This window comes from Gallus gallus, chromosome 5 (assembly GCF_016699485.2).
Source record: "Gallus gallus isolate bGalGal1 chromosome 5, bGalGal1.mat.broiler.GRCg7b, whole genome shotgun sequence".
In the NCBI taxonomy this organism is placed as follows: Eukaryota; Metazoa; Chordata; class Aves; order Galliformes; family Phasianidae; genus Gallus; species Gallus gallus.
The window spans coordinates 52,002,086-52,022,021 of NC_052536.1; the positions used below are offsets into that span (position 1 = coordinate 52,002,086).

Sequence of the window (19,936 nt, forward strand, 5' to 3'; positions counted from 1 at the left end):
CCCTGCTAATAGATTTCCTTTCCTGGGCATTTCCTTTTCACAGCCTCTTAGAAGTCGTTCCTTGATGCCCTGCTGTTCATGGGTCACATAGGAGAAACCCACATCTCTCAGATGTGCTATCACTCTCTCTTTTTGAGCTTTGTGATGCCCTGGGTTTGTGAGCAACATGGGATTTTCTGAGTTTCCTTGAGTCTGATGAGCTGGGTCTTCTCTAAGCAGCTCCTAGAGCGGATGAGTGCTTGAGGCACCTCTGCAGAAATGCACCGTGTATGCAAGGCTATGAGCAGTCAGATCACTCAAGGACTGACAGCACGTCCTGCCTCTCAGGAGTGAGTGACTTTCAGGCATTCGTGACATTGCATCTGGTGACAGTCTGTCTGACTTATCCTTATGTCACGCCATCTAAACTCCACTTAAGTTTCTGTGCTTAAAGTTGTCCACTGCTGGTTTGAAGCCTTTAGTTGTGGCCGGCTATTACAAAACTCGAGGCACAGAGGCAAATCTGAAGTGTAAAACTGTCTTCAGCTCTCACTTGGAAGATCACGTCATAATAAAGGCAGCACTAAAAGAGCTGAAGAGCTAGGACAAGTGCCTTTGGGCCACACAAAACTGACGCAGAAATCAAAGACACACTGCAATTTTCCTCTCTGTGAAGATTTACTCTGAGATAGAGAACAAGTGTAGGAATCACAAACCCAAATGGTCTATGCAAAATGTATGATCAATCAAAAAAGGAGGGAAGGAAACAAGATCTGCATGGGGTGATGGAAGGCTCACAACAGAAATTGCTGTCATTTCCACCATGATACTCCAAAGGTAGCTATAAAAACCACTTACTTCTCTTAAAGTAAGATGCAATTTGTACCTGGCATGGTTGTTGTATCAGCCTAAGGTATCTGCAAACTATTGACTAGAGGACTCTGCACCTGTTACAGTGATTCACCGAGGCACTGCAATTGCCATCCTTTATCAGAGTCTCATGCATCTGTATTTCTCCCTTAAAATAGAGTTATTAGAGCTATTAAACCAAAGGCACTACATTCTGCACAAATTTAGAGACTATCTTATGCTGTAATATACCCGAGCCAATCCATGATAGATCGGTAGATATATGGCTAGATAGACAGACAGGTGTCTCAAGACAATGAGGGAATGAATAATTAAGCAAGCAATGAACAGGAGAAAAGCCTGGATGCCCTACCCAGTGTATATCTATACATGCTCATTCAGAGCATGTTTGCGCCTATGTGTTTGTGAATACATGCATGAAAATACACCCATTCTAAAATCAGATGCAGCTTAATATCAATTGCATCAAATCCTATCATACGTGTTCTCTCAAAACTGTATTAAATATGGCAGATTGGGTTGTAAAGATAGCAAAACACCATTTTCAGCTCTTGTAAAGATAGCAAAACACCATTTTCAGCTCTTTTTTTTTTTTCTTTTTTGCAACTTCTTATGTTACTGAAATGTTTCACTTATGTGGAAAATCAGATGGGTTTGGAAATTTGCCCAAAACAGCCACCAGCTCAGTATATCTCAAATACTTGGAATCCTCTAAATATAGGCCTTTTATTCTGCTAGAAGCAAGCACTGAGGACCCTATTCTGCTTCCTGGAGCAGTGGTTTCATTTTCCCTTCCGAGCCCCACAGTTCAAACTGAGGGGGAGAACAAAGGATCTGCTGTTCTCCCTATTCAAATGAATTTATTTAATAAACAACTCAATAATTTCTTCTTTGTTACAGGGATTTTTTTTTTAGGATCTTTATTTTGGAAATACAGTTTCTCCAGAGGAATTGCCAGGGGCCCATCTAGTCCTGTATCCTGTCTTTGACAGTAGCTAATGCCATGGAGAGCTATGGAATAACCTATTTGTAAGGGAAGTTTCTTAGCCCTGAGGAGTTTGAGGTTGTCTGTGCCTGGAAGCTTGTGCATTTATAACTTATTTTTACCCATCCATACATAACCACAGATGCTCTCACAAGCCCTCTCCAGCTCTAATCCTTCCTGCTAGATGGCCTGGCTCAGTGATGGCTAGTGGGAGGCGCTTCTCACAGGTTCCCTGCATGCTGCATTGGCAAGGGATAGATTTGCCTTTCGGTGTTACTGGAAGGCCCTATCTGATGAGGAGGGGGTGTTGCAAAGCCTGATTTGCATTCCCTGCACTGTTTGATGGAGGGTGGATGTGCTTTTTGGAGTTTTTTGCTCCTTTTTTTTTTTTTTTAACTTTTATCTCTTCGACTTCCACTTCTCCCTTCACACATTTCTAATTCTTTGCTGTCTCTTTTCAAAGAGAGCTGTCTTAGTGTTTCTGCCATCCCACCTCTAGCTCTTCTTTTTCTCCAGCATCTTTTTAGAAACATAGGACTGGAAGGACTCAGGAGACTGCTGAAAATCTGTCAAGCTCCTTCTTAAAACTATTCTGAGATTCTGGCCCTCTCATTAGAATCATAGAATCATTAAGGTTGGAAAAAATCTCTAAGATCATTAAGTCTAACCATCACTATAACCCCACCATGCCCACTGACCAAGTCCCCCAGTGCCACATCTCCACAGTTCTTGAACACCTCCAGAGACAGTGACTCCACCACTCCCTGGGCAGCTGTGACAGTGCCCGACCACTCTTTCTGAGAAGTTGTTTTTCTTAATATTCAACCTGATTCATTTCTGTGGAAGCCTCACAGCTCTGATGGCTGTAAACCTCCACATGCTGATGCAGAGACCGTTCACATGGCCCAGCTCACAGCTTTTTGTCCTTTTCACTGTCCAGGAGTTTTCTCACCCACCAGCTCCATCTGTGGCTGTTGCAGAGGGCACCCAACATTCCTCACGTTGTCTACGTGGGGAGGGACTTTTTTATAAGGGCATGTAGCGCTAGGACGAGGGGAAATGGCTTTAAACTGGAAGAGGGCAGATTTAGCCTAGATATTAGGAAGAAATTATTTCCTGTGAGGGTGGTGAGACACTGGAACAGTTTGCCCAGAGAGGTTGTGGATGTCCCCTCCCTGGAAGCATTCACAGGTTGGATGGGGCTGTGAACAACCTGGTCTAGAGGAAGGTGTTCCTGCCCATAGCAGGGGGTCCCTTCCAACCCAAGCCATTCTGTGATTTTATGATTCTACTTGAGCTGAAGGAGATGCTTTTCTCCTCTCTTCCTGAAAGGCACCTTCCTCCATCCCTTGTTGAGATAGAAATGCCACTAGCACTCATTTGTGAAATAGTGAAACACTCTGGAGGTTATATGCCAAGTTCTTCCTATCCCAGTCTTTATGCAGCCTCGAGTTTCATCTGCTCTCCTAAGATGAACACTTCAGGAAGGCTCTACGGTTCCAGACTTGCTGATGTTCCTTCTGAACTCTGGGCAGCAGTATCCAGAAAGCCTGAACACTTCAATGAACCAACAGGAGGAGGAGACCAAAGGCCAACCATTATCAAATGCCTTGATTAGCAAATGTGTGCAGCCAGAAACAAGTACACGATGCCTGCAGGATGGAGGTAGTCTCACAGATGGAGACAGACCAGAAGGCAGCAAGGAATGATGGCAGCATGAAAGGAGGGGTTTGATGAACAGAGAGGTAAATTTTACATAGACAAAGGAAAGCACTGAGTTTACTTACCCTTGCCACCGGGAGAAGGAAAAATATCAGAGAACACTAGGACAGACTGAGTGAAGCAAATAATTAGGCAAGTTAAATATTTGTCTTCTTTGCACTCAGATATGCTGAAACTATTAGTCATAGAGGGACCTGCTAAAAGCCAGCCTGTTCAGGGAATACAGTCAGCTCCTCTCTGCATGCAGCCAGGAAAAAAAAAGACTGAAGCAGCCCCACCTGGACACCCCAAGCAGATGTGCATCTAACCAGGGTTAAAATCCCAAAGCTGAGGAGTCCTCCCTCTCCCCAGACAATCTGTTCCAGCATTCAGCACTGCACTTCCAGAAGGTTTTTCCTAACAATTACCCTACATCTTTCCTTGCTGTAATTTCAGGATAGTACTTCTTTTCCTATCCTCTATCCATGGGGAATGGCTCGCTCTCTCTGTCTTTGCATCCACCTTTTACATATTTCCAGCCAGTTATTACATCTGTGCTTTCATCACCCTCCCTGCCCAAAGCTCCTGGAAAGACCCTGTTAGCACAGAAGCCAACAGTCTCACAGCTCTTACACTGTCATCCTGTAAAAAAACACCCTTTTGTGCAGGGCCAGGCCTCTATTCCCAGTTCATGGCCTAAATCCTAATGTGGCTACGTGACTTCTCCAAGGTCAGATGAAAATCCTCAGGGAGAAGCAAGCTGCTTCTCCTGCTCTCCCTCCCTTCCAGGCCCACCTGCAGGGCTCTCCCCTCTCCTGGAAGCAGGGTGAGAGCCGAGTGCTGCAGGCTGCGTTTCTCTAAATGACTCACTTTCTCACTGTTTTCATTACATGGAGAAAAAGGTGACTCAGAAACTGCTCCGCAATAAATAAGTCACAGATTGTTCACCGGAGCGAGCTGCAAAAGGACAGCACGGCTCCTCAGCGTTGCACAAGCGGCCTGCACAGCACCTCCCGACCACGACAGGCCTGGAGTCTCTCCAACATCTGCCAGACCGTTTAGGCTAATCTCCTTGCTTTATCTCATGATTGGGGTTGTGAGATTGTCTGGGGGCCCTGTCCGAGAGGGAAGGCCCCCACTTGCACACACATGCTCACAGGCGGCCTCTCCTCACTCCCCTGAGAGGCAGCAGGTCGGGGAGGTGTGATTTTGCAGACAGGGAACGAGGCCCAGAGAGATTTGGTGACCGGCCAAAAATCACACAGGAAAGCCATGTCAGCTCCAGGAATTAAGCCCCACTCTGCTGAGCCCCAGCCCTGACTTGAGCCCAGCTCCTGACTGTGACCGCAGCACTGCTTCGTGCTGAGCGTGCACAGCTCAAAAGCTGTCTGTGGATCCTTACCAGAAAGGAGCTCGAGATGAAATATTTGGAACCACTCTCCTGGTTATCTGAATGTGGGCTTTTGGTTTTTAACCCTTCCAGAGACAGAGACAAGCCTCAAAAAGTTATTTTCAAAAAGCAGAGCTTTCCCACTGAAGCTCAGGGTGCTAGAAAGCAGGATGGCTGGAGAAGGCTAAGGGGAAACCCCACTGTGGCCTTTCACTATTTAAAGGGAGATTATGAACAGGAGGAAAATCAACTTTTTACATGGGTAGATAGTGATAGGACATGGGAAAATGGCTTTAAACTAAAAGAGAGAAAATATAGATTAGATGTTAGGGGGAAAACCTTCACTGGTGGTGAGGCTCTGGCACTGCTGCTCAGAGCTGTGGGTGCCCCATCCCTGGAGGTGCCCAAGGCAATGGATGGGGCCCTGGGCAGCCTGAGCTGGTGAGGGGCAGACATCCCAGATGATCTTTGAGATCTCTTCCAACCCACGCCATTCTTCACACTCCTCACTGCCCTGCAGCAACTGAAGCACTGTCAGAATACCTCAGTATATTAAAAAAGATTTCGTTTCCTAAATTCTTCAGAGAATTTTTCAAGGTAAAATAGTTTAAAATGAAAGCCCTGAGTCATCAAAGTCCTCATCAGGATAACCAAGCCCTTGAAAAAGGAGAGGAAAACCAGTGTCCTCTTTTAGCTCACTGGGAGCCTGGAAGTCCCTGAACTACCTCCAAAGCTCTGAGGCACCCCAAGGAATCTACAGTATCTATAGGGTGAGCCATACAGGAACAATTCTTAGTGCAAACACCCAACTCCAAGCTGTCCTGAAGAGAAACCTGGGCACTCACGCCACCCTTACTGGGTGGTTGTATCCATGGAAGGAAAATCCAGACGTGCAGCCAAGATGCATACCTGAGCTAGAAAATTAGGAAACCAGCACAGTAGGATACTCTCAGAATATAATAAATGTGGCCACAGACTGCACAGGTCTCAAAACAATATTCAAAAGATGAAAATCTAAAGTTGTCTGATCTTCACGCTGACCAATGTCACTCATTCACTTCCCACTCCCAAACTGTGGGAAATCCTGAAATGTGACTTTGTTGCATTTCATAATAATACGTATTCTTCCTTACATAATCTCATCTGCATTTCTAGCGAGCTTTGCCTGTCAGCCCATTAGTACTGTATTGATGAGCAAAGCTTATTTAAACAGTGTTAGTGCCACACTGCATGATTGTGTATCCTAAAGGAGAAGCTGGAAGGAAAAGCTCCTTTGAAGGCACAAAGCTTCATATGCAGTGACCAGGAAAGGAAAGCAGATCTCAATTTACTAGAGTTTTTTGGTACATTTTATGTAATTCCAAATTGTACTCTTCTTTTGTACCTTATTTATGAGTTCAGAGATTGGTAAACAACCACCGTATGTTTGGAATAGAATATGGATGTGATTTCCCCGGTGATAGGTTTCATAGTCAATATATTCAGTTCGAGAACTGACAGCTGCAGTTTAGAGAAGGAAAGATTTGATTTAACGGGAGCTGTACCCAGCAATTGGCAGTTTGGTAAATGCAGGGAGGAATTTGGTTTGTGACTATCCTTTCCCTTCATGAAAGGCGAATAAGCTCCAGCTTGTGTTTCAGCACCCTCAATCAGTTTCTCTCTGTGCTCCATTTCAGCCTACAAGATATGCATTTCCCAATTAATTAACATCTCATGCTTGACTTTTTTGGCATTTCAAGTACCTGCAGCATTGCTGAATGCAGAGCAGCTTCCCGGTGCCTTGCAAGTGAGTGGCAGAGTGACCAAAGCTCCCAGAGCAAACGCTTCATCACCCACGCAGGAACAGTGGATGCTCCGGGCAGATTTTCTTCCTTCTGAAGGAAAAAAAAAGAAAGAAAGATCAGAATTCACGGGAAGGCAGAAGTACTTTAAGTTTTGTCTCCAGTCACACTAAACCCTACATGCAAAATACGTGGGGCTGCAGAAAGGATTGCCTCCATTTGTATGGGGGGAATTCTACTCGCTCATTTTGGCAGGCTTTGCTCAGATAGGCACATCTCTTTCAGCTGCCTTTAACTGAAGCTAATTTAGTCATTTCTGGTACAAAATACTTTCGAATGCTTTAGTTTCATCCCTTAGACCACCATGGCTATGCTACCAATGTATCTTTTGCTCTGTTTTGTGAAGCTGTAACCAATTAGTTGATACTGTCTTCTTCCCTTAGCCTATATTAGACACAGTCCTCTCTCCAAGTGAAGTTAGAAGCTGAACAGACTCAGTGTTCCTTTTCAGTCTCTGGTACATAGAATCATCACAGCCAGAATGGCCTGGGTTGAAAAGGACCACAATGATCATCTAGTTTCAACCCCCCTTCTGTGTACAGGGTCATCAGCCACAAGACCAGGCTGCCCAGAGCCACATCCAGCCACATTCAGGGATGGGGCATCCACAACCTCTCTGGGCAACCTGTTCCAGTGAGGATCAGCATGGAGCAATCCCAACCTGTTCCACCCAGGGATCAGTGTGGAGCAATCCCACCCATTTCAGTGTGTGGGAGCATCCCCTTCCCCAGGTAGGTCCAAGCCAGCAGCTGATGCAAGTCAGAGTTGAGCTGAGGTCCACAAGATGTGGACTTGCACCAGACCCTGCTTCAGAGTCAGTGTAAGGAGGAGCATAAAGACACGCATATGAGTGATGCTGGGACATGGAGCCCCAGCTCTCACTCGGGGCAAAGAGGTGTGTACTGGTCCCCACTCTGGGCTGGAGGAGGCTCAGGGTAAACCCTGTTCCCTGAACACCTGCACAAGGACAGAGGGTTGGCTGTTACCAAACAACACAGGGAGGAAAATTTGTATTGCATTTACTTACCGAAATCAATCAGCAAGCAAGGAACTTCTGTTTGTTTTTTTCATTCTTTCTTTACAATGGAAAATCAGTGGTTTCTGAAAAGGGTGGACAGCTTTCTTTCTTTCTTTCTCTTCCTGGACAATATAAACACATACATTTATTTATTTTATTTTAAATCAAAAGCATTTGTTTTCTCACTTGCCTTTCTTCTCAGCCCTCTTGCTCCCTCCTTCTCCTTCAGGAAATGACACCACATCTTCTCTGAAGCATCAAAAGGCAATGTTTATTTTTTAAGTGCAAGGGTAGAAACAATGACCGTATATTTATATTTTTCCCTTTTCTTCCTCTGTTAAATGCAACATGACTTTAAAAGCCCCTGGTGGCAATCCCTGAAGAGGAGATCCCAGCAGTGGGGAGAGTCTGAAGGTTCATGGGGTCCCAAGCTTGCTGACCCCCATGGGGAAGATGGAGTCTTGGTGCCCATGTTGCTTGAAAGGAGCACAAGGGTGGTGGTTCATAGAATCATAGACTGGTTTGGGTTGGAAGGGACCTCAAAGATCATCTAGTTCCACCCTCCTGCCATGGGTATGGTTGCCAACCACCAGATCAGGCACCAGATCAGGCTGTCCAGTGCCCCATCCAACCGGGCCTTGGGCACCTCCAGGGGTGGGGCAGATCCCAGATGATGTGACAGCTGCTTTGGCTGATGTGACAAGTGCTGCTGCCGAGTGGCTGTGGGCTGCTTCAGTTCTTTGCCTGCCTCCGTGTGTAATTGATGCAGGGTACACAAACCCAGTCTCATGTCTGTAGCAATGTCCTGGATCACACACACGTGATCTGATTAACTTGTGTGAATGAGCAGGGGGTAAGGGGTTAACCTCTCCAGTCAGAGTTTGGTCCCACTGCTGGTGCACTAGAGAACTGAGCCCGCTGACACTTGCTCTCTCTCCAAATTGCATTAGTCTTCCAGGCTCCACAGGGAAAAAGGAGGAAAAAAAAAGGAAGAAGAATGAGAAACCCCCACAGCCTGCTCACACTGCACTTACAATCTAGTTAGAAGCATTCTGAGGCTTGCCCCCCTCTGCTGCAAGGCAAGATGTGCACTTACTCGGCTGCAGCAGCTCATCAGACTGTGTCCCCATGGCAGACCCCAGCCCTGCAATTATTAGGGCTGCAGAACAAGCTGTAGGGCTAGGAACTCTCCCCAGGACTGGGGCAGCCCCAACCTGGTCACAGAGACACAGCCAGGTCCCCACGCTGTTCAGCAAGAAGGGTTTTGTGTCTGTCCTTTGCTGCAGTCTCCTTTAAAAACACAGCCACACATTTTAATTAAGCCTTCGGTGTCTATTTTCAATGCCGGATGTCTCAGTGCCGCTGTCCTTTCTTTTTTAATCTAATTTGATTGGGAATGTACTTGGCTGTATCCTATATATGACAAAAGGTGTTTTTTTCTCATTGCTTCAAATTATTTTTCCAATCATGTTCTATATACCGTGCACGGGGGTGAATTATAAGGAGTTAGGCAACATACATGGTGTTAATTAGGATGGGGACGTAGAAGGCAATTTATCCATGACTCCAGGGAAACCTTTATGTTATGCTTATAAAGCAAATGCAAATGGCCACGCCATACAAAGTGCTTCTTAAAAATCAAGTTACACACTGAAATAAAATACTAAGAGCAAAATTAGTTTCTTCAATTTAATTCAGTAAAACTTTAATAGCATCTGACCGCTCTCTGCAAAAGTCATTAAAAAAATTGGTGAGGAATTCACCGCTGACTGATAATGTAAAAACACGGCGGCTCAAATGCTGTGTCTAACAAAGGTCGTGGTGCAGCGCAGCGCTGGAGCCCACACCTAATCCTGCACTGCAGGAATGTGCTCGCGGGCCAAAGTTAACAGCCAAAGTCGCACTGACTGCAGCAGGAGGCTGATGGAGCGCGGGAGGACGTGGGAGCTTTGATCTAGAAGGAAAGGTTCAGGGAACATTCAAAACCCAAGCTGAGCCTTATGCACACATCAGTAATTGCATGTGCTAATCAGGTAAACACTTCTGAAAATAGGACAAGCTTGAGCAGGAGCGAGGCGGTGAATTAGGCGAGCCAGTGGCTCTCTTTAATCTCTGACACCGCGATAACCGGTGGAGGGTGGTGGAAGTTTCACGGCATGCACAATAAAATACAGATGGAAATTCTCCGAAATGTCATTCAATAACTACAGACAATAGCTCGTTCTTATGAAAACTGAGCAGCTAGCAGCAGGAAGATGAGAGGGAGCAGAGCTGCCGTGCACGCCTCTGCGATGGAGGCTCAGAAGAGCACAGAGCTCTGAAAAATACTCTGCAAGTGCAGCTTTTCCAGTAGGGATTTGCAGAGCTATAACCTATCTCGTGTGTCTTCTTTTGTGTTACACGAAGGGCATAATGCGTGACTGATCACACGCGGAACTTTTCTTCTCCGCTAAAGAATTTTCCACCATTTTTTGTGATAATTAACACTCTTTCATTAAAATGCTGTGTCCCCCCTGGCCAGAGCCAAACTGCGCATGCCTTATGCTCTGCTCTTCATAATGTTTTTAAGGTCATAAATCTTATCAATTAATATTTCAGGGTGATTCATACCGTTTCCATTATGCGGTAGCTGGGCAGGATCTCGCAGATAAAAGTATTTTCTGAACAGATTCACAATAATTGCTTTTTTAAATTGCTGATGGGGGTTCTGCCACTCAAGCAGTTAAGCCTGAAAATGTGCTTAAGAGATTAAACAAGGAAAACTGAGCTGGTCTGGTAGCTGGCCCCTTTCCATGTGTTGAAGAGTTGTCACTACTCCAAATGCAACACGACGACTTAGGATTTGCTTTGGTTCATCCTGCACACAAGAGGTACAAGGTACAGCCGCTGCCATGCTCAGCCAGGCTTTGCACAGCTTCACATGCAGCCACCAGGGCACTGAGGGATTCAGCCAAGGCACACAGTGTGCCAGGGAGTGATATGGCACTTGGAAGGGGAAAGTTGCTGCCGTCAGATTCACATAGCGAGGTTTGCAGGACCAGAGCTGCAGCCCCAGCAAGACCAGAGATGTTCCACCACTGTGCATCCAGCAGGAGGTGACCCTTCCCGTCCTTCCCAACGTGCAGCTCCCCAACCTGCTCATCCAAAAGTGTGATTTCTTATCAGGGCGGTACTTTCAGAGGGATCATGCCCTGCACTCAGGGCTTGTTTACATAAATAAGCGGTTTCGGATCCGTCATGAATCTATAATTTAGTGTGAGTGTATATGTACACATACGCACACCCCTCTGTTGTGCAATACTGTGTATTTGTACAGTTGTATATATGTTTTTATAACTCCATTTATAAAATAAACAGTGAGGAAGTCTTTGAAGTTACGCTGTGTGCAAAACAAAAAAGCAGATGGAATTTTTCTCTCTTTCTTTTTTCATATAAATACAGTTGAAATACTGCATGTTTAACTCTTCTTTCTTTTAAAGGAAAGCCTGGTGCTCAGATCCCCAATGTACTAGTGAAGCCAATATTCCAGGTAATTAGAGGTTTTGGCTGCTCCCATGTCAGGTGCCCAAAGACATGTCAAAGCTGTTTGATTTCCATTCAGTGCTGTATCTAATCTCTCCTGTTCCCTTTTACAGCAATTTTAGGCACTGCAATATTAAGACATTTTAAGTCATCCGTCCATCCTTGACATCTGCTTAGACGTCCTGATTTCTCAAGCCTGAACTCCCAGAGTTGACAGGGAATCTGCATAGCACTGTAGAGAATATGAATACCTAAATTTTCCTTTTTTTTAACTCTTTCTCTCAAAATCCAGTTTGCTTCTCAGGCTGACATCTCCAAGGATGTCTTCCAGAGATCTCTGCCTTGTCTGCATGGGAAGTCTGTGCAATGAAGAGTTGAGGAAGTGGGGAGCAAGCAAGTTAATTCTATATAAGCCCCACCAAAGCAGGAGGGATGCAGGTGAAAAGCTGTAGGTCAAAGCTGAGGGATATGCAGGACAAGGAAGCTGAAGTGGGTAGGTGTTTGCAAGACAAGAGAGAAGGCAAGGAAGTGATGGTCAGAAGGGCCCAGAGTCAGAAGGCAAAGACCAAAGCTTCTCAATAATTAACTCACAGGATTCTCACTGGGGCTCCTGGTTTGCACCCACTGGACTGTCCCATTTTCCACTCTCAGGTCCTTTTAGATTTGCAGCCAAGTTCCTTATCTGCCTTGTATCAATGGGACTCCATCCCTCCCTAGTGCTGACTCCAGGAGTTAGCCATTCTCACTGCTCTCACAGAAGCTAGAAAGATGACAGCAAGTCCATTCTGAGGCCATTTTGTCCCTTCAAAAACAAAGAACACATATTTCTATGAGGAAAGTTCCTGCCTTACCACACTAAAAGAGATGATGAACCATGCAAAGGAGAAAGGTGAATGAGACAATTAGAGGGATAATCTAATGGTCGAGCTAAGAGCAGAGGCTTTGTTCTTCTGAAATTAAGCCTTGAATTTTATTCTCCATTAATAATGTAAAATTTGACTGATAAATGAAACAAGATCAGTGGTGTGGAACAGAGATAATAACACAGGAATAAACAGTAATAACCATGCCTTCCTTTTACAAAGCTGGCCTTTTAAGTGCTTTGCAAAAGGAAGAAAGCTACCTGTAATAATGGTAATCTGCTGAGCTTTGTGAATAGCTGCTTTTTGATTCTGATCTTGCTGTACCCAACAGCACCCTCAAATTCTACATGGCACATGTTCTTCTGAACACCAGACAACAACCATAAGAAAATACATCATGAGGATGACACTACAAAAATAAAAAGTACATGCTTCGGTCATGAGAGAATTTCATAGAATCACAGAATACTCCGAGTTGGAAGGGACCCATAAGGATCACTGAGACCAACTCTTGGCTCTATGCAGGACCATCCAGAAATCAGACCACAGTTTACTGCAAGTTGACCTCTTACACTGGACTAGTCTGAGTTCTTAGGAAAATACATGTGGCAATAAAAAGATCAGCTTTTCTCCCATAAATATTGGAGAACACTCAAAACAGTTCACCTCTGGACAGATAGCAAATTTGGTCTTATAACACCATTCATTAAAAAAAAATCATACGATCTATAGTCATAAAGCCTATAAATTTCAAAAGCCACTACTTCTAGCATGCTTATTGATTATTCTAAATTAGGTCAGAGAGATGCAAAAAACCCTGTGAAATTCGATTTGAAAATAAAACAATCTATGAAATATTTCACTGAAAGGGACTATACAATACTGTTCTCCTCAGTTCACATCGTCTTCCTGACATTTAGAATCTAAAACTTTCCATATACAAAGCAGAGACTTGGAAGTATGTTGGAAGTATCATAATTACACAACACCTTGATTAATAAAGAAGCAATGGCAAATTCTTGGCTGGTCTAGGCGTAGCACTACCTTGTAGATCATCTCCTATCCTGTCTTTGGCCATGTCTCCTAAATAGACTTTGGGCCTGTGTCTGCCCCTGCCTCCGGCTCTCACATCGGCTCTGTTTCTGTGGTTGGGCTCCATGCCTGGACCCTGGATCTTGTTTACCTCTTGCCCAGTCTGGGACTGTTGATGCTGTTGTCACCATCCAGCTCAGCCCACCATGTCCCAGGCTGAGGCAATCCTTGGTTGGAAGAGAAATAACTCCTCAGAAAATTATTTCAGTTTGTGCCTTCTTTAAAATGCTGAATTTGGCAGACAAACAATCAAAAACCAATGGGGATTTCCACTTGATTAGCTGGGACTGGCTGCACGAGTGTATCCAAGATAAAGTGTTCTCCGCCGCAGCAAAGCCCTTTCCTATGTAACAGTCCCATCCCTTAATTAGATCAGTTCACAAATTACTTCCGAGACCTGATAGATTCTGGCCCAACAATCCTTTGCACAGAGTGGGGCTTCAAGCCAGAAGTACGCCAGGAAGATCAGCAATGCCAGGCAATAGGCGCACAGTGCGTCACGCTTCCCTGGTGCTCCCATGGGAATAGCATCTCCCTCAGGTAGAAGTATTCACACAGGCAATAAATATCTCTTAAAGCCTTTCAGCAGGGCACAGCAGAAAGCAGATTCACCAGCACAAGCAAAGCTTACACAAGGAAGCTAGTAAGATTAAGAATTGTATTAAAGGCTTTCTAACCGTGGTGCTGCACTATGGTTATTTACATAAACACATAGAACCCAGTTCTTGGCAAACACTTGAGAAAAGTACTTGAAAAGGGGAAGAAAGAAAAAATGGTGCATTTTTTCACTCTCTTACTTTGTTTATGTGTTGGCCAGAGGTCCTGGGGACACCGCAGTCTCATGAGACATTGTAAACTGATTTAACAGCAACCAAACAGAGGTGTTCCTTCATGTACACTCTCCACCTTCACCCACCGTGGTCCTAGCCTTGTGTTAACTGCAATGCCTATCAGATGCTCTTGCGACTGGCATACCTCGCTAAAATGTAAGAACAATACTCAGTCAGTAAAAGCTCTAATTCACAGAAGACCTACATCAGCTCCCACTAGAAGCACTGCATAGCTGGGAGAAGCTGGGAGGAAGAGCAAGAGGGAGAGAAACAGTCATCAGCAGTATGGCCCATGGCCGTACACATCAGCCAGGCAGGGAGGCCAGCACTCTCTCGTGAAACAGTTCATAAAGCCCTACCAAAAAATGAGGGTGCATAAATCAAGCTATGAGTGCATTTTCCTTGTGGAATGGAAAGAAGCCTGTTCTGAGCCAAAATCCATACAAATCCAAAAGCTCTTTCAGCTATTACTCCAAGCTTGCAATGGAAAGGTTTAAATCCCTCCTGAGTGTGGATGAGGGCAGAGTGAACTGAAATGGGGTCTAGCCGAGGACACTTGGCTTTCAGCACAAGGCCTTGATTTCCCCAGTGGAAAGCTGCCCTGAACATCTTCCGCTTGGCTCTATTTACCTTGCTGTCCTCTCCACAGGGCTTCCACCTACACAGGGCAGGAGGAGAAAGAAAGTGGGAACATTTGTGCCAAAAAGTGCAAAGCTGCAAAGCCCAGAGCAGTTCACAGGCTGAAGAAAACGCAGCCTCTCGGATGCAAATTGCAGCACTGTAGAATTTGTGTGGGGAACTTGGAAAGATGTGAAGGGCAGCAAATCAACAGCAGGCATTAGATTTATTTGACCAAGTTTTAGACTGCAGTTGAGTCTGTATTTGTTTACAGATTCTGCTGTTTTCATCCTCTCTCACAGAGGCTGGCACTCTTTTGATAACCTTTCCACTATGAGCCTGCTGAGTCACATCTTGACACATCAAGAAGAGTTCTGACATTGAGATCTGGGTGCTCTCTGCACTGTGCTGAGCCCTGTGGACCACTCCTAACACAAACCACCTCTGCTCAAGTGGTCTAGCTTTCACTCCCATTGCTCTGTACTATTTGTTTTCCCCGCTTGAAAATCTCTTCTTGCTGCTCAAGCTTTTATGTATGGGTTCTATAGCACTCAGATCTGCCAATGCAATTGCTGGTCTCACAGCCATTTTCTGTATTGACAGTCACTGCCTTCCTTCTCCAAAAAAAATCTTTATCTCTGAGCTGCAATGAAAAATCTGTCCATAAAAAGGCAAACATCTCAGCTCAGCTTCCATCTCTGCTGGAGTCAAAGGCAAGTTTGCCAATGACTTGAGCAACATCAGGAGATAACACTCTTCCTTTATCTGCACATTAATGGTCTTCTGCTGCCTGTCTCCCCAGTGAGACAGCCTTGTCAGTCCCCACACAGTACACAAAGTCACAATTACTTATGCCTCTAACACAAGATAGGGCCATCTAGGATTTTTCCGTTGCCTTGGATGGGCTTACTGTGTGCTAATACACAAGTAATTTGAACATCTGTTTTGATTTCACACAAAGACAATAGGATTTTGATTGGAGGACAAAAAGGAAACCATAGAGGCAAGCGTCCTTGCACTCACCAGGATGACTGAGGACAGCCTCCACTCCAGGCGAAGGTGTGCAGCTGTATTGCAGCAGATGTCTGTGGACCACACAACCAGACAAGGGGCTGAGGAGACCAACTCCATCCTCCTATGCAGCAATCCCTGCCCAAGGACAAAATTCCAGAGCAGCAGCTTGAGTTAAGGAAGTAAGGGGAATTAGGAACACAACATAACGTAAAAGACTATGGCCATCTCCATATTTAAATAATCCTTGCTTATAACATGCATAAGGAGGTGACTGCATGAAGTATGAGACGACGAACACACCACCATCTGCAGGGTCAAATGTGAAACCTTAGCCCAAGACAATTTCCAGGTAGCACTCACTGATCAAAAAGCTTTCAAGACTTTTCTTGTGCAGAGAGTCAATGAGCCAATCTACAGATTTATGTATCCAAAAAAAAAAAACAACAAATGATTTAGAGATAATAGGTTGCCCATTATTTCATGCTTAAATGACAAAGAAAATCTTCAGAAAATATGTATGGTTATTTTAGAGATAACATAAGAATTAAGTAATGCAGTCTTCATTAGTTTTATTGTTGGCTGTATACAGCAATTCCAAAGTTGTGGAAACAAAAAAAGCCTACCTTACTACTTTAATCATTTCAATACGTGGTGCTGTTAGGATTTGGGAAGCTATATATACAGGTACTGGATGTGTTGCACACCACGATGTATATGCACTTTTCATCCCAAATCCGTTCAGGATATTAAAGAAAAATGGGAGGGGGTGTGTCTATCAGAGTCACCAGTTACACAGGATTCTCACCTTGCATTTACCCAGCCAGTGGACCAGCACTAAGCTTCCTTTCACACACTGTCACCGTAACCCAGTTCAAAGCATCATTCCCAAACACATCCCAGAAGCTTAGAACCTTTCTTTGGGTGGAGGTTTGGCCTCAGATAAATACTGTTTGTCAAAGGAGCTATGCCAAACATCAGTCCTCAGGTCTGCATGTGTACCCACACCTACACGTGGCAGAAAGAGGTGTTACCACTCACTGCTGAAGCTCTTTACACTGCCTACATGCAGGATGACCCTGCTCTCGACTGCTGCAGATTCTGTTAAATGCTAACTGAAGGAGCTGAAGTTTCCCACGTGGGTGCTCTCTTTCAGCTGAATTCTGCAATCCACACCTGGGGGGGGGAAAGCAGGAAAAAAAAAGTTTGTTTTTCACTCAGATTTAAAAATCCTTAGGAAACCCTTGTTTGGAAGCTCATGTTTGGGGGCAGGAGCTTGGCAGCAGTAGCTGGAGGGCAGGAGTTTAATCGAAGACATGCTTCTCACACCCCCACCAGATTAAAAAACTTTGCCCATATTTAGCCAAGTTTATTCTTGAAAGATAACCAGCTCAAGAGGCTCATGCTCACATTTCAGAGCCTGCCCTCCTTGCCTGAGCAAAATGGATGTGAGTCAGCTTTTCTCTGACCCCCATAGCTGTGGCATGGGCTGAAAGCAAGGACATTTCCCCCTCATTCTTTCAGCTGCATTTTTATGAGTAAATTAAGCAGCACCAAGGCCTGTAGCACAGTCTATAGTGTTTATTAGCATGCTCCCTGGCACAGTTTTGGCTTGTCCTGGGGAGTACCCTCAGAGACTGTGTCTGGGCAGGGCTCAGGGAGCAGCACTTGCCAAGGGCTGCTCCCAGTAGGCAGAAAGGATAAAGCCATCCTGTTATGGGAGGAAGAGAGTTTAGCTGTATGGACGCGAGCCAGGCTGTGCCACTTGCTCTCAGTGCCAGAGAATGGGCTCTGGCCCAGTTTAATTACAATGAAGACATATAATCAGCAACTCCTTCTCTGTCAGGTGCTGGCACTGAGGAAGAGGGAAAATCAAACTGCGGAGAGAGGAAAGCTGAAGGCACTGGAGAGGAAGGGATGGCAGAGGATGAGGGTAATCTCAGAGCTGGAGTTTGTGGCAGGAGGAAATGGGATTGGGAGCTGGGCAAGGGAGAAGGTAGGAACGGATGGGAAGAGACAGGAGGTCGTGAGGAAGGGTTTGGATGGGGATTGCTGCTTGTTAAGAGGAACACAATGAGGTTGCTGATCAAAAATGAAGAATCAAATGATGGGAAGAAAAAAAAAAAAAAGATGAGAAAAAGACGAGTTGTGGAAATTGACAGCTCAGGAGAAGGGGGAAAAAATCAGTTGGGCCTTTGTGCAAGCATAGGCTTAGAAAGGTGAGAACATCTATCCTCCAGGATGTACGGCTGAGTCTAAAAAAGAGCCCAGGCTTCATCGGGTTTGAAGTATTGCTCACACACTTCTAAATCTTTACCTGTGGTTTTCACCTGTGTCAGGTCTCATTCTTCCACGAGCAACTTAATCTCCCATCTCAGCAACCTCATGGTCAGAGAGAAGAAATGTCAAAAGCAGTTAAGGCAACTAGCCCTGTATGTAGCCCTGAGAGGAAACACGAAGCAGGCATTTCCATCAATAACTCCCCACGGAGGATACCTTAAAGGTATCCTTGAAGGATTGTTTTAATTAACCATTTACCTGCTGCACGTTGCCTGAGGCTTCCAGTAGCTGACAGTGCAGTCACTTTCGCATCACTTGTCACCAGCAATGTGAGCAGTCCAGGCAGGATACACTTACAGTCTTTGATTTCTGTTACCAGAAGTACAAGCTTCACTGGGGTAAAAATCCATACTGGGGAACCATCAGAGCCACCTGACATGTGAAACACAAGTGGAGACCTCAGACACTGCTGCTGTAACATAAATACATCCTTTTAATTTTCTTTCTTTCTTTTATTTTCCTTTGTAACAGAATATTTTACTGACCCTGCAAAAGAGAAATCCTCTTACCGTGATCACTAGCCAAACAAAAAAGCAGAAAGCTCCCACTGCTATTGTGCTCGGAATATAGTAGTCAAGGTTAGCACATAATAGCTAAACAATATGCATTTGAAAGCCGTCAAGAGAATAGCATTTTGTTCTAATGAAAAGGATTGAAATGTTTTCTGCTGTCTGCCTTGACACCTCATGTTACAGTACTCGGAATTACTTCAGTCAGGGAAGCTGTCACATCACTCATAAAGTGCCTAAAGAGCACCAGCACCTCCGCAACAGTACACCCACAAACAGGGGTTTGTTTTTATCTTCTATCCTTGCCAGAGCCGCATTTGCTTGGGGACCACCAGAGGAAAGTGGCTTTCTGGTGCATTGCTTTTTTTTTTCTTTTATGATTGCTCCTTTGGCACCGTATCATTGTGGGTCATAACAGCACCAGGCACATTCAGCTGGAGCATCTCCCACGTGAGTGTTTGCTCATGCACTGTCCTGCCATTTTAAGCCTGCTTGCACTGATTTTGCCAGTTATTTCAAGAAATCTACCAAAGGACGGACATTCTGGTCCTGACTACATCAGGTTGGCAAGCAATTCCAGCTATAGGCTGTGCCTGTGTTGCTATCAGGGAGGTGTTTTAAGACAGAGCTAATGAAGGAACTTTCCTAAGTGGGGAAAGCCCAGCTTTGTAGGGGGGAGGAGGTGTGTGGTGAAACTCCATGATATGCTGTTGGGTTTTAGAAATACTTCAGCGCAGAGTCAGGAAGCAATTACCCTTTCAGGTGTAAATCAGTTACAGAAGCGCATTCTGGCTTTTGGAAACAGCTCCGGGCAAAACCCTGCTGGTTTGGAGGGCAGTTAGTGAGATCAGTAATTAAAGCAGCACTGAAGTCATTCCTTCTGCCCTCCTCCCACATCAGTAAAGACAGCCATGGTCATTCTCATAGGATTACTCCACACTACTGCAAAAAAAAAAAGTAAAAATAAAGTGTTACAGGGAAGTATAAAAGCAAAGTTTTCTAAACCAAAATAAAAAAGAAGAAAGAGGACAATGACAAAAATATATATTTAGTCACTTCTTCTGGGGTGAGATTCAGTTTCAGCTTGGATAGTGTTTCATTCATACACGTGAGCTGCTGTCCAGCACTTAGCATTGCTAGGGAACCTAAACGTCATCCTACTTATCACTGAGGCAGGGCAGCACAGGGCACACAGAGCACTGAACCAGATATTTAGAGACCTGAGAGGTCAAAGACAGATACTGAACCCAGACACCCACAGAGTTAGGTAGCAGCTGGTTGACATTACAGTTTTGGCCTACAGGACCTAATTTTACCTCTGTTGTGCCCTGGGTACTAAAATCCTTGTCTGGAAAAAAGCCTCAGCC

At 44.9% G+C, this 19,936-nt stretch overlaps 1 long non-coding RNA gene across 8 annotated transcripts in view; it reads right to left on the reverse strand.

Annotated features, from left to right (window-relative positions):
* Window positions 1-19,936, reverse strand: part of LOC101751780 — a 136,179-nt gene that overhangs the window by 38,190 nt on the left and 78,053 nt on the right. For 4 of the 8 annotated variants that reach the window (XR_006939398.1, XR_005860200.2, XR_005860197.2 and 1 more), the window contains 9 exons: window positions 19,324-19,511; window positions 18,259-18,432; window positions 18,038-18,162; window positions 16,529-16,896; window positions 15,733-15,858; window positions 14,059-14,240; window positions 11,898-12,108; window positions 7,794-7,906; window positions 6,668-6,799 (listed from right to left, as the gene is read on the reverse strand). This is a non-coding gene — a long non-coding RNA (uncharacterized LOC101751780). The remainder of the gene's footprint in view (window positions 1-6,667; window positions 6,800-7,793; window positions 7,907-11,897; window positions 12,109-14,058; window positions 14,241-15,732; window positions 15,859-16,528; window positions 16,897-18,037; window positions 18,163-18,258; window positions 18,433-19,323; window positions 19,512-19,936) is intronic. The other 4 variants (XR_005860199.2, XR_005860201.2, XR_005860202.2 and 1 more) reach the window with 4 other exon arrangements.